The following is a 12,907-nucleotide window of genomic DNA, read 5'->3' on the forward strand; positions in this document are numbered from 1 at the left end:
CCAGCCAATCAGCTCATGTCTGACGTTTTTCAAACACAGTCTGTGACATGGCAGATAGGAGCTGATTGGCTTGCTGTTTATCCAATTTATCACTTTGAAGTTTAGAAAATCTAGCCCTTCCTCATGACACATTAATGCATTTAGTCAATTATCAAATTATAACAATACCGATAAAACAGAGATGTTAGACTTGCATGTACCACCCCAAGATTTACTCCTTCTACAATCTTTATACCCATTTAAATGGCAGACCACTAAGCTTAAATATTTGGAAATCCAACTGACTAAGCCTTATTCAGGTCTCTATACAGCAAATATCCAGAGGTTATTTCCTCCTCCCATATCCTGATTTGGCCACATTGCAGCAATCAATGAATCTCCTTTCGCATCTATTATAACTTTCCAAATACATATCCCAACCAAAATATAAAAAAATCTTCATGAGAAATCTTCAATATGCACTTACAATGTGCACGAGGAGGTCTTGGAACCTGGAATACCTAATCTGATTCGATATTACTGAGCAACGCACTTATCCTCATGTGTACTCTAGCAAGCCTCTCCCCAACAGAGAATGTGGACACTTATAGAAGCTCACACACTAATTTCCCTTACAGCTAATTATGGTGCATCCCACAATCCAGCCCTTCAATTAACTCACTATTACCAACTATATGCTTCTTTTTATCAATCTGGGATATATGCATTTGGATCTATAAACTTCGCTCCCAACCAGGGCCAATGCTACCACTAGGCAGCTTTAGGCAGCTGCCTAGGGCGCCAGCCACTGGAGGGCGCCCCATTTCAGCCCAACATTTAAATTTAATTTTATTTCTTTGTGGCAGAAAGTCCCTTGAGCCACTGCTACTTTTCACTAGCATCATTGAAGCAGTTTCCAGGGGTTGGACAAGCGCCTCAGCTGTCAGACAGCAGCTGCCCGGTCCTCACCAGCGATAGCACTGCCTGTGCTATGGAGCCACCGGCAGCAGCAAGATCAGTAAGCAGTGCTTTCCCGCCCTCAATGTAAGTGAGCAGCAGTACCCAGCCACCAGTGGAGCTGGCGCCGGTGCAGGTCAACCCCCCTCGTGGGTCAGGTGAGTGGCACCCGCCCCCGGAACAGGCAATGGCCGCATACCCTTCCCTACTACACCCCCCCGGAGCAGGTGAGCAACATCCACAAACATCCCTCACTTTTGCCTGGGGTGCAAATACCTTGCACCGGCCCTGCTCCCAACCTGGGGTGAAATTTACATTTAAAACCTCATGGCAACTAGTATGTTATAAAAATATGTGATAATGGCGCTCAGCCCAAGTAGCCGGCCACTAGGTCGAGTGGGTCCCAACTCAAAAATGGATAAACAGTAATGATATGTGACCAGCGTTCAGACACTAAGGGGGACATTTACCAAAATGGATTCATAGAAAAAAGGTGTATTCGTAGGGAGAAATACACCTTTTTTTTTACGAATTTGTATTTTCGGGATTTACAATCCCAAAAATACAACAATTCGTATTCCTAAAGATGGAACATTCGTATTTGTATTTACAAATACGAATGTCCTACACCATCGATAGGATACGACAGAAATCACCATTCAAAAGAATGGTGATTCCTGATTTACTAAGCAGCCGTATGGATAATACGGCTGCTAAGTGGTGTAAAACACCCATGCAAATACGACAGGAAAATACACCTTGCTTTCCCTGTCGTATTTGCTTTAAGCCTGCACGGATCAGTCAGATCCGTGCAGGCTTCAGTGTAAAAAAATAGAAAAATTAAATAAGAAAAAAAAAAAACAGCGTGGGGTCCCCCCCACAGCTGTAACCAGCACCAGGCTGAAGGAGCCGGGGCCGGTAATTAAAAATCAGGGAACCCGACAAATAGGGGATCCCCGATTTTTAACAACCAGCCCCAGGCTCCAGGTCCGGGGCTGGTTCCCAAAATACGGGGGACAAAATGACTAGGGGTCCCCCGTATTTTAAGAACCAGCCCCAGGCACAACCAGCCAGCAGGGTAATGTCACAGCCTGGGGACACTTATGATATAAGGTCCCGCGGCCAAAACATTAACCCCCTGACCGGTCAGCCTGGCCAGGGGCCCTGGGGGAGTGGGGACCCCCCCAATGAAGGGGTCCCCCCCCCTCCAGGACTTACCTGACCAGGCTGAAGCCTGGTACTGTCCCCGATGCCCCTGGGCGGTGGGCATCGGGCTGATTATGGTGTAAAAAATAGATGAAACTATTGTTTTTTTCTGTGGCACTACAAGTGCCAGCAAGCCTCCTCAGCAAGCTGGGACTTGGAGAACCACAAGTCCCAGCCTGCTGGGCATTAAAGGGCCCGCTGGCACTTGTAGTTCCACAGTTAAAAAAATAGTACACAAAACACACTGACACACATTTTAAATAAAACTTTAATACATACAAAGCCCACACATACTAATACTTACCTATCTTCTTTCCGTAGGTAGCCCTGGTCCTGATGTCCTGTGTCGTCTTCGGGATCCATGTCGACATCCTTCTTCATGTCGACGTCGCTGTCGGCGATGGCGTCCCCGTCCGGATCCGAAGAAATCCATGTGGAGCTGTGGAAGGAAACCATACTCACCTGTCCCAGCGTGACGTAGTCCAGGTAAGTGTCTTGGCAAAAAAAAAAAAACGACAGCCCGAATCCAGCCGGACAGCAGGGAGCCGCACGGTGTTTGTTTACATCGTGCGGCTCCGCCTCCCGAATGCCGCTATTGGCCGCCTTGCGGCCTAGCGGTCAATCAGGAGCCGCTAGGCCGCAAGGCGGCCAATAGCGGCATTCGGGAGGCGGAGCCGCACGATGTAAACAAACACCGTGCGGCTCCCTGCTGTCCGGCTGGATTCGGGCTGTCGGTTTGTTTTTTTGCCAAGACACTTACCTGGACTACGTCGCGCTGGGACAGGTGAGTATGGTTTCCTTCCACAGCTCCACATGGATTTCGTCGGATCCGGACGGGGACGCCATCGCCGACAGCGACGTCGACATGAAGAAGGACGTCGACATGGATCCCGAAGACGACACAGGACATCAGGACCAGGGCTACCTACGGAAAGAAGATAGGTAAGTATTAGTATGTGTGGGCTTTGTATGTATTAAAGTTTTATTTAAAATGTGTGTCAGTGTGTTTTGTGTACTATTTTTTTAACTGTGGAACTACAAGTGCCAGCGGGCCCTTTAATGCCCAGCAGGCTGGGACTTGTGGTTCTCCAAGTCCCAGCTTGCTGGGGAGGCTTGCTGGCACTTGTAGTGCCACAGTAAAAAAAAATTGTTTCATCTATTTTTTACACCATAATCAGCCCGATGCCCACCGCCCAGGGGCATCGGGGACAGTACCAGGCTTCAGCCTGGTCAGGTAAGTCCTGGAGGGGGGGGGGAGGCCTTCATTGGGGGGTCCCCACTCCCCCAGGGCCCCTGGCCAGGCTGACCGGTCAGGGGGTTAATGTTTTGGCCGCGGGACCTTATATAATAAGTGTCCCCAGGCTGTGACATTACCCTGCTGGCTGGTTGTGCCTGGGGCTGGTTCTTAAAATACGGGGGACCCCTAGTCATTTTGTCCCCCGTATTTTGGGAACCAGCCCCGGACCTGGAGCCTGGGGCTGGTTGTTAAAAATCGGGGAACCCCTATTTGTCGGGTTCCCTGATTTTTAATTACCGGCCCGGCTCCTTCAGCCTGGTGCTGGTTTCGGCTGTGGGGGGGACCCCACGCCGTTTTTTTTTATAATTTATTTATTTTTCTATTTTTTTTTTACACCTTGCAGCCTGCACGGATCTGGCTGATCCGTGCAGACTGCTAGAAAAATTCGTATTAGCGGCCGTATATATGTGCCGCTAATACGAATTGTTACACCATCGGAGGGTTACAAAGCAGTCGTATCTGACTGCTTTGTAATTTCCCCTCCGGAACATGACTTTGCATATGACTCAAACAGTCGTATGCAGCCGTAGGGGAAATACCAATACGAAAAACTAGGCTTTTCATATTGGTAAATTTCCCCCTAAATGTATGGCCCCTAGAGGTGGGGTGTATGCGAGACTGTGTATGGACTATTGGAATGATAGATCTGTACACAATGTGTGAGATAAAATGCAGTAAATGTATTTATCAATGCTGAATGAACTGAGCAAAATGTCCCTGTGCCGGGTGACGTTCCCAGCCGGGAGACGTTTTGCCAATCACAGAGGGGCAGTCCTCAGTAGTCCACTGTGGTGAAGTTGGCACAGTAGGGGGTGGGGTGGGGGAAAGGGAAGTGCCTTGCTTGGTCCAGTCTCTCTGTGTTTGGGAAATGCACAGAAGTGGCCTGGATGGAGGTGGTGGTGGTGGTGGCGAGACACAGGGGTGCGCTGGATGGCAGAAAACAGTCTGTGGGTCAAGGAAGGTGCAAAGGTGTCACCAAAGTCTGGCGTCCCAAGCACCTCCGATGGTGCACCGTACACATACCTAATACCCTGGAATACTCCTCACGTCCAAAGGTCCCTCGCTGTCCATGGTCTGGAGACTTCACCGAGTCTGCCTGGAGGGGAGAGATGCCGGCTGTCGATCCACACCAGCCAACGTCACTTCCGGGTTCTGCTGAGCAGTGTAGCCGGGAGTGGGGGCTGATGGAGCAGTGTGCACTGAGCAGGGCCGGATTAACAATGGGCCTGATGGAGCTACAGCTCCACGCCCACTCTCCAAATATGCCCATTTTGTAGATGAGGAATGGGGCTTTCCAACAAGTCCAGTCCTGCATCGCTAGCCCCCCGGGAACCAGAGATACCGCTGGGCAAACCTGGAACATTTTTCCCATAGGATAACATGGGACCTGCTAATTCCGACCCCCACCCAGTTCCGACTGCTGCCAGTCTCCCCCCCCCCCCAACCGACCCCCCCCCCCCACCCACCGCCATCATTGAGGTTGAACCCAAATCGCTGGGCCTTCAATCTGATACCAGGCTCGTTCACATGGGTTAATTGGTTTGAGAGATATTACGGATAGACCGATATTTCAATATTTTTTTATTTCTGATATGTAATTTCATGGCTGTTCATGTTCTTTGAGGACAGATTTCTCAGGAACCAAATGGTCCAAAGCCATTCAAATCATTCAAAGCCCACTTAAACGTTCTCTAATATGATACTGGTCTCATGTAAATGTGTCAGTTGGTTCCGAAGATATATTATTATTATTTTATTTATAAGGCGCCACAAGTGTTTTGCAGCGCCATACAAACGAACAATACAGGGAACTTGGTATAACATTGAATAGATAACAAAAATAGAGTACAAATAAAGAGCGCCACAGTTCAATACACATTACAGCTTAAATATAAGTAGTGAGGACTCAATAAATATACAACTAGGGGCTTGAGGCCAATGATTGAGATGAGTATGCAGACGAAGATGGTCACTGAGTGATTGAGTATAGGAGAGCTGTGAGTGAAATGTGAAGAGAAGTGGGCTTTGACAACAGGAGGAAAGAGGGCCCTGCTCGAAAGAGCTTACAATCTAGTAGGAAGGGGAGACAGACAGATTACAAGACGTGCAAGCAAGTGGGTGGTGGCTAGATAGCAGGATATAAACAGGCGAGGGGTTGGAGAACCAGCTAGTTCACGCAGTGGAAGTGTACTCTTTGATGAAAAGGTGAGTTTTCAGTGCCCATTTGAAGCTTTGCAAGGTCGGGGAGAGTCTAATGGAGCAAGGGAGTGCATTCCACTGAAGGGGTGCAGCACAGGCAAAGTCCTGTACAGCATGGGAAGCAGTGATCAGGGTGAAGGAGAGACGACCATCATCAGCCGACTGTAGAGGGTGGGAGGGTGTATGAATGGAGATGAGGTTAGAGATATATGGAGCAATGGAATTAGAGATGGCCCTGTATGTGAGTGTGAGGTGTTTGAAGAGGATTCTTTAGGGGAATGGGAGCCAGTGCAGATTTTTTTGAAGGGGAGTGGCAGAAAAATTTGAGCGGCGGGAGAGGAAGATAAGCCTGGCTGCAGAGTTGAGGACAGATTGGAGAGGAGCCAGTTGGGATTGAGCGAGGCCGGTGATGAGAGCATTACAGTAGTCAAGCCATGAGATGACCAGTGAGTGGATGATAAGCTTAGTTGCACTCTGTGAGAGAAAGGGCCTGATGAGAGCAATGTTGCGTAACTGGAACCGGCAAGAATGGGCCAGGGCTTGGATGTGGGGTGCAAATGAGAGGGTGGAGTCGAGAGTGACACCCAGGCAGAGGAGTTGGGGAATGGGGGAGATGATGGTGTTGTTAACAGTGATCGAGATATTAGAAGGGGGCATTGCTCTGGGTGGGGGAAAGATAATAAGTTCGGTTTTGTCCATATTCAAATATATGGACAAAATATATCAGTTAAATATCATATATCAGTTAAATTATATAGCCGGCTAAAGGGGAAAATCTAGGGACTAGAAAATGCAGGGATTAGGCTGGTGCAACAGGGACCAGCCCGGGAATGTCCCTGCATGATCCTAGGACCATATTCCAGGGTAAATCCCTGCATTTTCTGGTGTGAAAGGGGTATTATTTCAAATAGCCGGGCAGCCCCCTGCTCTCTGTCCAGCTGTCAATGGCTGTCACTTCGGCCGGCGGCGGCCGGCCCCCAGTTACCGCGAGCATGTATCCCCCCATGTATTCCCACATGGCAACAAGCATGGAACGATTCTAGAAAAAGGAAGGTGGACCCGCAACAGCTGAATTTTAATACGAATGGTTAATTGAATAAGTAGTGGAGACCAACATAAGGAACTACTTGGGACTATTGTTCGTAGTTATGGGGTTGGCGGTGCTCCCAGCGTTCAGTAACTATAACTGAAAAGTGGGTTTTTTTTGTTTGCAAAGAAGCAAACCAAAAAGAAAGTAAACGCTTTGTGGGTGCACTCTTTCGAAAAAATTGAAATATGAAGTTAGTTTAAAACATAACTTTTATTGTGAACTGACTTAAAAAATTGTGGCGCAAAAAAAGAGTAGTAATCAATATAATATATTGTTTTGTAGTGTGGTTGTATCACATGATATTATATATTTTATTAAATAAATCAATTTAAACCACACTTGTTATATATCATTTACTGCATATAGTCAACTCAGGTATATGGACCAGAGTGACCGTAGGCTGCAAAAATGAGTTAATCCCCACAGAATTTGGAATTTTAAGGGGGGAAAAATTTAGCTTCCCCACGTCATATACATTAAATGCCAATATCGGCAACAATTCAGACACAGGCAGTAGGCGGCTCCAAAACTGCTAGTCTGGTGATAGATCGACCCCAAATTAATGATACCACACCTTGACTTCTCCAGGGGTCACCCACCTGGATACTGCCCAGGCCCTTCACTGCTTGGCTTCCAAGTTTGGAAGGGTTTTGGGCAGACCATTGAGGTATGGTGGTATAGTGGGTGGGGGTTGATGTGTGTCACAGACAGCTGCTCAGGTTAACTGCCTGTATTGTCAATGGTATATTGTATAATAGCAATAACCATAATTCAGAAAAAAAGGGGGGGTTTTGGCAGTTTATAGTTTAAAGATAGATATTGCCTGTGGCACACATGGAATCTCCCTAAATTACAGTCAATTGCCTGTGACTAATCTCACGCAGATACTTAGTGGTAGTTGTCAAGTAGTTGCTATGATATAGTACACAATGTACTCAAGTGTTCACTCTGTCACAATTATGGTACACAGTAGCACTAGTGCAGTTGTACACTGGTTGGTAATTGTGTTGTGGAGCAATTCTCAGCTGCCTGTGCAGTCTGAGATGGCTCGCCTACCTGACCCTGCTGTGGTCCGGGCAGGTGACAGTAATCTTCTGTGCAGTGATGGGTGAATAGGATGGAGAAAAATAGCGGCCGTTTGCAGGGATCCTGACCGGATGATCCTGACGTTGGCTCTCACTCTCTGCGGGGACAGCACAGGAGAGCTGTTCTGGAGGGGTCCCGGTGCCTCAAGAGACGATGGCGCACCTCGACATTGATTTATTTATGTGTCTCCTCAAGCTCACATTGAAGAGGAACTATTTTCTGTTCGATGGGGCGTACTACCTGCAGACAAGTGGGTGTGCGATGGGGAGCAACGTCTCCCCATCGTACGCCAATGTCTTCATGCAAAAGGAAGAGCAGCTAATGTACTTCTCGAAGCCCCAGTGGTCCAAGTGCATCACAATGTACTGTCGTTACATAGACTACGTCTTCCTGCTGTGGCAGGGCAGGAAGGACGCCTTGGAAGATCTCATTGTGTTCATCAACAACAGGGATTCACATATAAAGGTTACCACCCAGATAGAGACAAAGTCCATCAACTATCTGGATGTACTTGTGACCAAGGCAACTGGCTCACTGACTACGTCTGTGTACTATAAGCCCACCAGCAGGAACACACTGCTGAGGGCCTCAAGCCACCACCCCATGGCATTGAAGAAGGGTCTTGCAAAGTCCCAATTAATACGCAGCGCGAGGATCACCAGCGAGCCCGACAAGACAGAGGAAGCCTTGGACATGGTTGTGCAAAGGTTCATGGCCAGAGGCTACGACAGTAGAACACTGAGGCAGCAGAAAGATGAAGTGATGGGAATGCCCAGATAGACACTGCTGGAGAAGCGTGAACGGGCTCACAGCAATGTGATACCCTGGACCAAAAAATATTCCACTTCCAGCTCGGTCCTTCCCAGAGCCACTCGGGCTTTATGGCCGATAGTCAGCACTGACAAAAGCCTCACCTGTTTCAAAAATAAGAGACTGATGACCTGTTTCACGCGCAACAAAAGCATCCGCGATCTAATTGTTCACACCGACATCACTGGATACAGCAATAACCTGGCACCAACTGAAGGCACCTTCTTGAGGAAACCACCAGGGTGTTATAAGTGCATCCAATGCACGACCTGTCAATCCATGAGAACTGGCAGCACATTCACCATACCCTCAGCACAGGGCACGTTCAAAATCAACCAGGTGGTAACCTGCACTACCTCGCACGTTGTGTACTTACTAACCTGCCCATGTTCTAAAGGCTACGTGGGCAAGACTATCCGACCCATCAGGGAACGTGCAGCCATGCACCGCTCAACCATTAAAGCAGCGCTGACCAACAACGGGAAAGGAAAGATCTCAGAGCACCCGGTGGCGAGACATTTCGCCGAAGCTGACCACAAATTGAGCGACCTTCGCCATATTATCATCGAACATGTTCCAGCACAGCTGAAAGGCGGAGACAGAGATACCAAACTCCTGCAAACCGAAGCCCGCTGGATCTTCAAATTGAAGACCACCTGCCCGAATGGATTGAATGAGAGGATGCCGTGGAACGTATTCTAGCTACACTGTTCCCTAACTTACAGCAGTATGACATGCTGGACCACTTCGCTGCTCAGTCCAACCCACTTGTCCCCATGTTGTCACCCTTGTCCCTACTAGATTTCACGTAGAAATGTGAAAATTATTTCAATTACCCTGGCTACGTGACACACAGCTGAGGACTTGCTGGACCAACCTACAGCATACCCCCTTCCTGCCCAGCCCTGCCCACCCGTTCCCCTGTTGTTACCTTTGTCCCTGACCCGTTCCTCAAGAAAATGGTCTCCGTTACAGTATGTAACTTACACTCATTTATTATTTTTAGTAGCAGCCCGTGCACACATATATTGTTGCAGCACCTGAAATAAGGCACATAGAACATAGGGTTACAAAATGTACCCATGTTCCTTTAAGAACCAGGACTGCCCCTCTCCACCATCTGCCGGCCGCAGCACACTAATTGCTACATAATTTACATCCGGGCATCGCTACTACGAATGTATAATGCATGTGCTAGACCAGTCTTACGCTGCTTTTTATGTTTTAATGTTGTTATCACCAGCACTTACAAATATTCAAAATGTATCACACAGGTTGCCTAGGCAACCCCGGACGCGCGTTTCCGGCGGACGACTGGAAGTGCTACACCAGCAACTTCCTGCCACACACTGGACGCGGTCAGGGGGACGGGCTCCCTTCTCACATAAAGGTAAGGGTCTCTTCACTTGTGCACTTGTTGTATTTCTGCACCTTGATAACAGGGTCTTTCCGAAACGTTGGTATGTTTTGCACCATGTACTTATAAAGAAGAGTTGTTTTTTACTGCAAGTCTCCAAGTGCCGCCATTTATTCCACGCTGTATATATGTATGTATATATATATATATATATATATATATATATGCAGGGAAGGAATAAGACCTTGGCGACTAATTGTTGTGAGAAGTAATAAAAAGTATATAAAATATATATATAAAAAAATTATTTATTTGTAACAATATAAGACAAATACACAAAAGCGATCAGAGGGGTGCAGACTGCTAAGATATCAAGCTTAAAATATTAGGGAGTCAAGGATACATAAAAACAAAAATATATGAAAGAGGTTGTTATATATATAAAATGGGGGGGATGGGATATATAAAAAATACAAAATACAATGGATAAAAAGTAGAATAGTAATAGCAGCAAATTCAATAAAGAACGCTTATCTTTTTGAGAAGGTAGGAGGTCAGATACCCGACGCGTTTCGTCTATGTGACTTCTTCAAGGGGTAGGGAGCAACTGAACTCAGGCCGGTTTTTATACCTGTATGCCTGTCAGATACTCAGTGACATCACTTCCTGTGATTCACTGGCTTAATTAGTGGTGTAAAAAATCAAAAGGAGATATTAGGGATAGTAGGGGCTAAATGAACATATGAGTTTATACATGAATATAATGTCCAGCTAAACGCTATATATAGAGGGATAAATACGTTTTCAAAACATAGTAAATAATGTATATTAGATGAAGTTGCGGCACTTCCGCCACACTTCCTGTGTCCTTATAGTGCGACTGCGCATGTCCGGCTTGTTATAAGTGATTGCTGAGCGACGACCTCCTTTCTGTATGCGCATGTGCCAGGAGGTCCCGTTCGGAGATACGGGCGTCTCATCTTCACATCCACAGCTCTCGTGGATGTGTCTGAAGTCGCGAGTGCCGGCGGCCATTTTCTTGTGGATCACGTATAGGAGAACATCGTAATTTGACTGGCGGCCATCTTTTCGGGGGTATTTCTTATCGTATGAGGCATATATACAATGATAAGAACAAAGAAAATAGTAACTAAAAAATTCTGGGTTATATTTAGCAGCAGAACGAACGGGGATAATTCCCATATTATCACTATGCGCTGATAGTAAACAAAGTATGAATAATAATCAGAAAGACGTATTTGAAGCATTTGCATATAAAAAGGTGATTTTAGATACATTGATTGACGCAACAGAATAATCTGTGAAAGTGAAGTGCTAGTGTTAATATAGGTATAAAGTGCTAGTGCTAGTATAGGTACAGTAGTGTCAGAATCATTGGTGACACATTTTAGAGAAATATTAGAAGTGACAGGATTAATAGAATTTATTAGATATACATATAATGCTAACATAGTATTTAAAGTGCTGTGCATTTGATAATGAATTTATATAGATACATATATAATACTAAAGTGCTATTTGGGTTAGAGAAAGTGATATATATATATTCATAGAGCATTGATCCAAGGTTATCCGAGTCACTAGATTTTTACTACAGCACCAGGTTTTCCCAAGGGGTCTCCCATCTTGGTACTAGCCTGGCCCAACACTGCTTAGCTTCCAAGATCGGACGAGATTGGGCGTATCATAGTGTGGTTTGACTGTAGAGTAAAATGACGACACCTGGAGATATTAATAGTGTTTTTATTATTAATGGTGACAAAGAGTGAGGGTTAAAAAATGGTGCTACTAGGATTGTTATAATAAAATGGTAGGAGAACCTTAGAGGAAAGGTGCAATTTCATAATTGTCATTAAAACCCCGGGGATGCATGGTGTCCAACTCGAAAATCCAATACATCTCACGTTGGGATAGTTTGTTCGCCAAATCTCCTCCTCTTGGTCCCAGTTTGACATGTTCAATCGCTTTAAAAGTCAGTCCTTCTGGGTTGGCATTATGGTGCGTCTCAAAATGCTTGTAGATGGCATGGTTGTCGATTTTATTCTTTATATTTCGGGTATGTTCTTGGATTCTTAGTTTCAAAAGTCTCTTGGTTTTACCCACATACTTCAGATGGCATGGGCACTCTAGTAGATATATTACGGAAGATGTGGTGCAGTTCATGAAGTCTTTTATGTGATACTCTTTTGTGTTGTTGTAGTTGGTAAACCTTTTCCTGGTGGGGTGGACAAATTTACAGATGTTACACTTGCCGCATTTGTAGGAGCCAGTACATTTTAATCCGGAGTTGCTTTGTGTGCGTGAAGATGTAATGAGACTAGGTGCTAATAGATCTTTCAGGTTTTTGGATTTTCTGAAGACAACCTCAGGGTTAGGTGGAAGTAGTTCTTTTAGGATTGGATCCATAAGAAGTAAATTCCAATGTTTCTTTAAACTCTGTTTAATTAACTGTTCGTGTTGGTTGTATGTGGTAATGAAGGCAATTGTGTCCTTCCTTTCCTCTTTGATCTTATATTCAAGGAGATCGTCTATATTCACCTGGTTTACTTTCGTGATTGCATTCTGTAGGAGTTGATCTGGGTATTCTTTTTCTTTAAATCTTTGTTTATACATCTCAAGCTGGGCCTCGCATTCATCATTTCTATTGCAATTTCTCTTTATACGGTTAAACTGGGAGTATGGGATATTTTCTTTCCATTTTCGCAGGTGGTTACTTTTAAAATGTAGGTAGCTGTTGGTATCAACTTTTTTAATGAAGTTTTTGGTATTTACTTCGGCACCTTCGCCCATTAAGATCAAGTCTAGAAATTCAATCTTTGTTTTGTTGATACTGGAAGTCAATTTTAGATTCATTTGGTTGTCTCCAATGTACTCCAAAAACTTAAAAAACAGCTCCTCGTCACCT

General features: G+C 45.7%; 1 pseudogene; it reads right to left on the reverse strand.

Moving 5' to 3' along the window:
- Window positions 1-11,590: 11,590 nt before the first annotated feature.
- Window positions 11,591-11,710, reverse strand: LOC146065818 (5S ribosomal RNA; annotated as a pseudogene).
- Window positions 11,711-12,907: the final 1,197 nt, after the last annotated feature.

This window comes from Crinia signifera, chromosome 3 (assembly GCF_055691185.1).
Source record: "Crinia signifera chromosome 3, ASM5569118v1, whole genome shotgun sequence".
Lineage (NCBI taxonomy): Eukaryota > Metazoa > Chordata > Amphibia > Anura > Myobatrachidae > Crinia > Crinia signifera.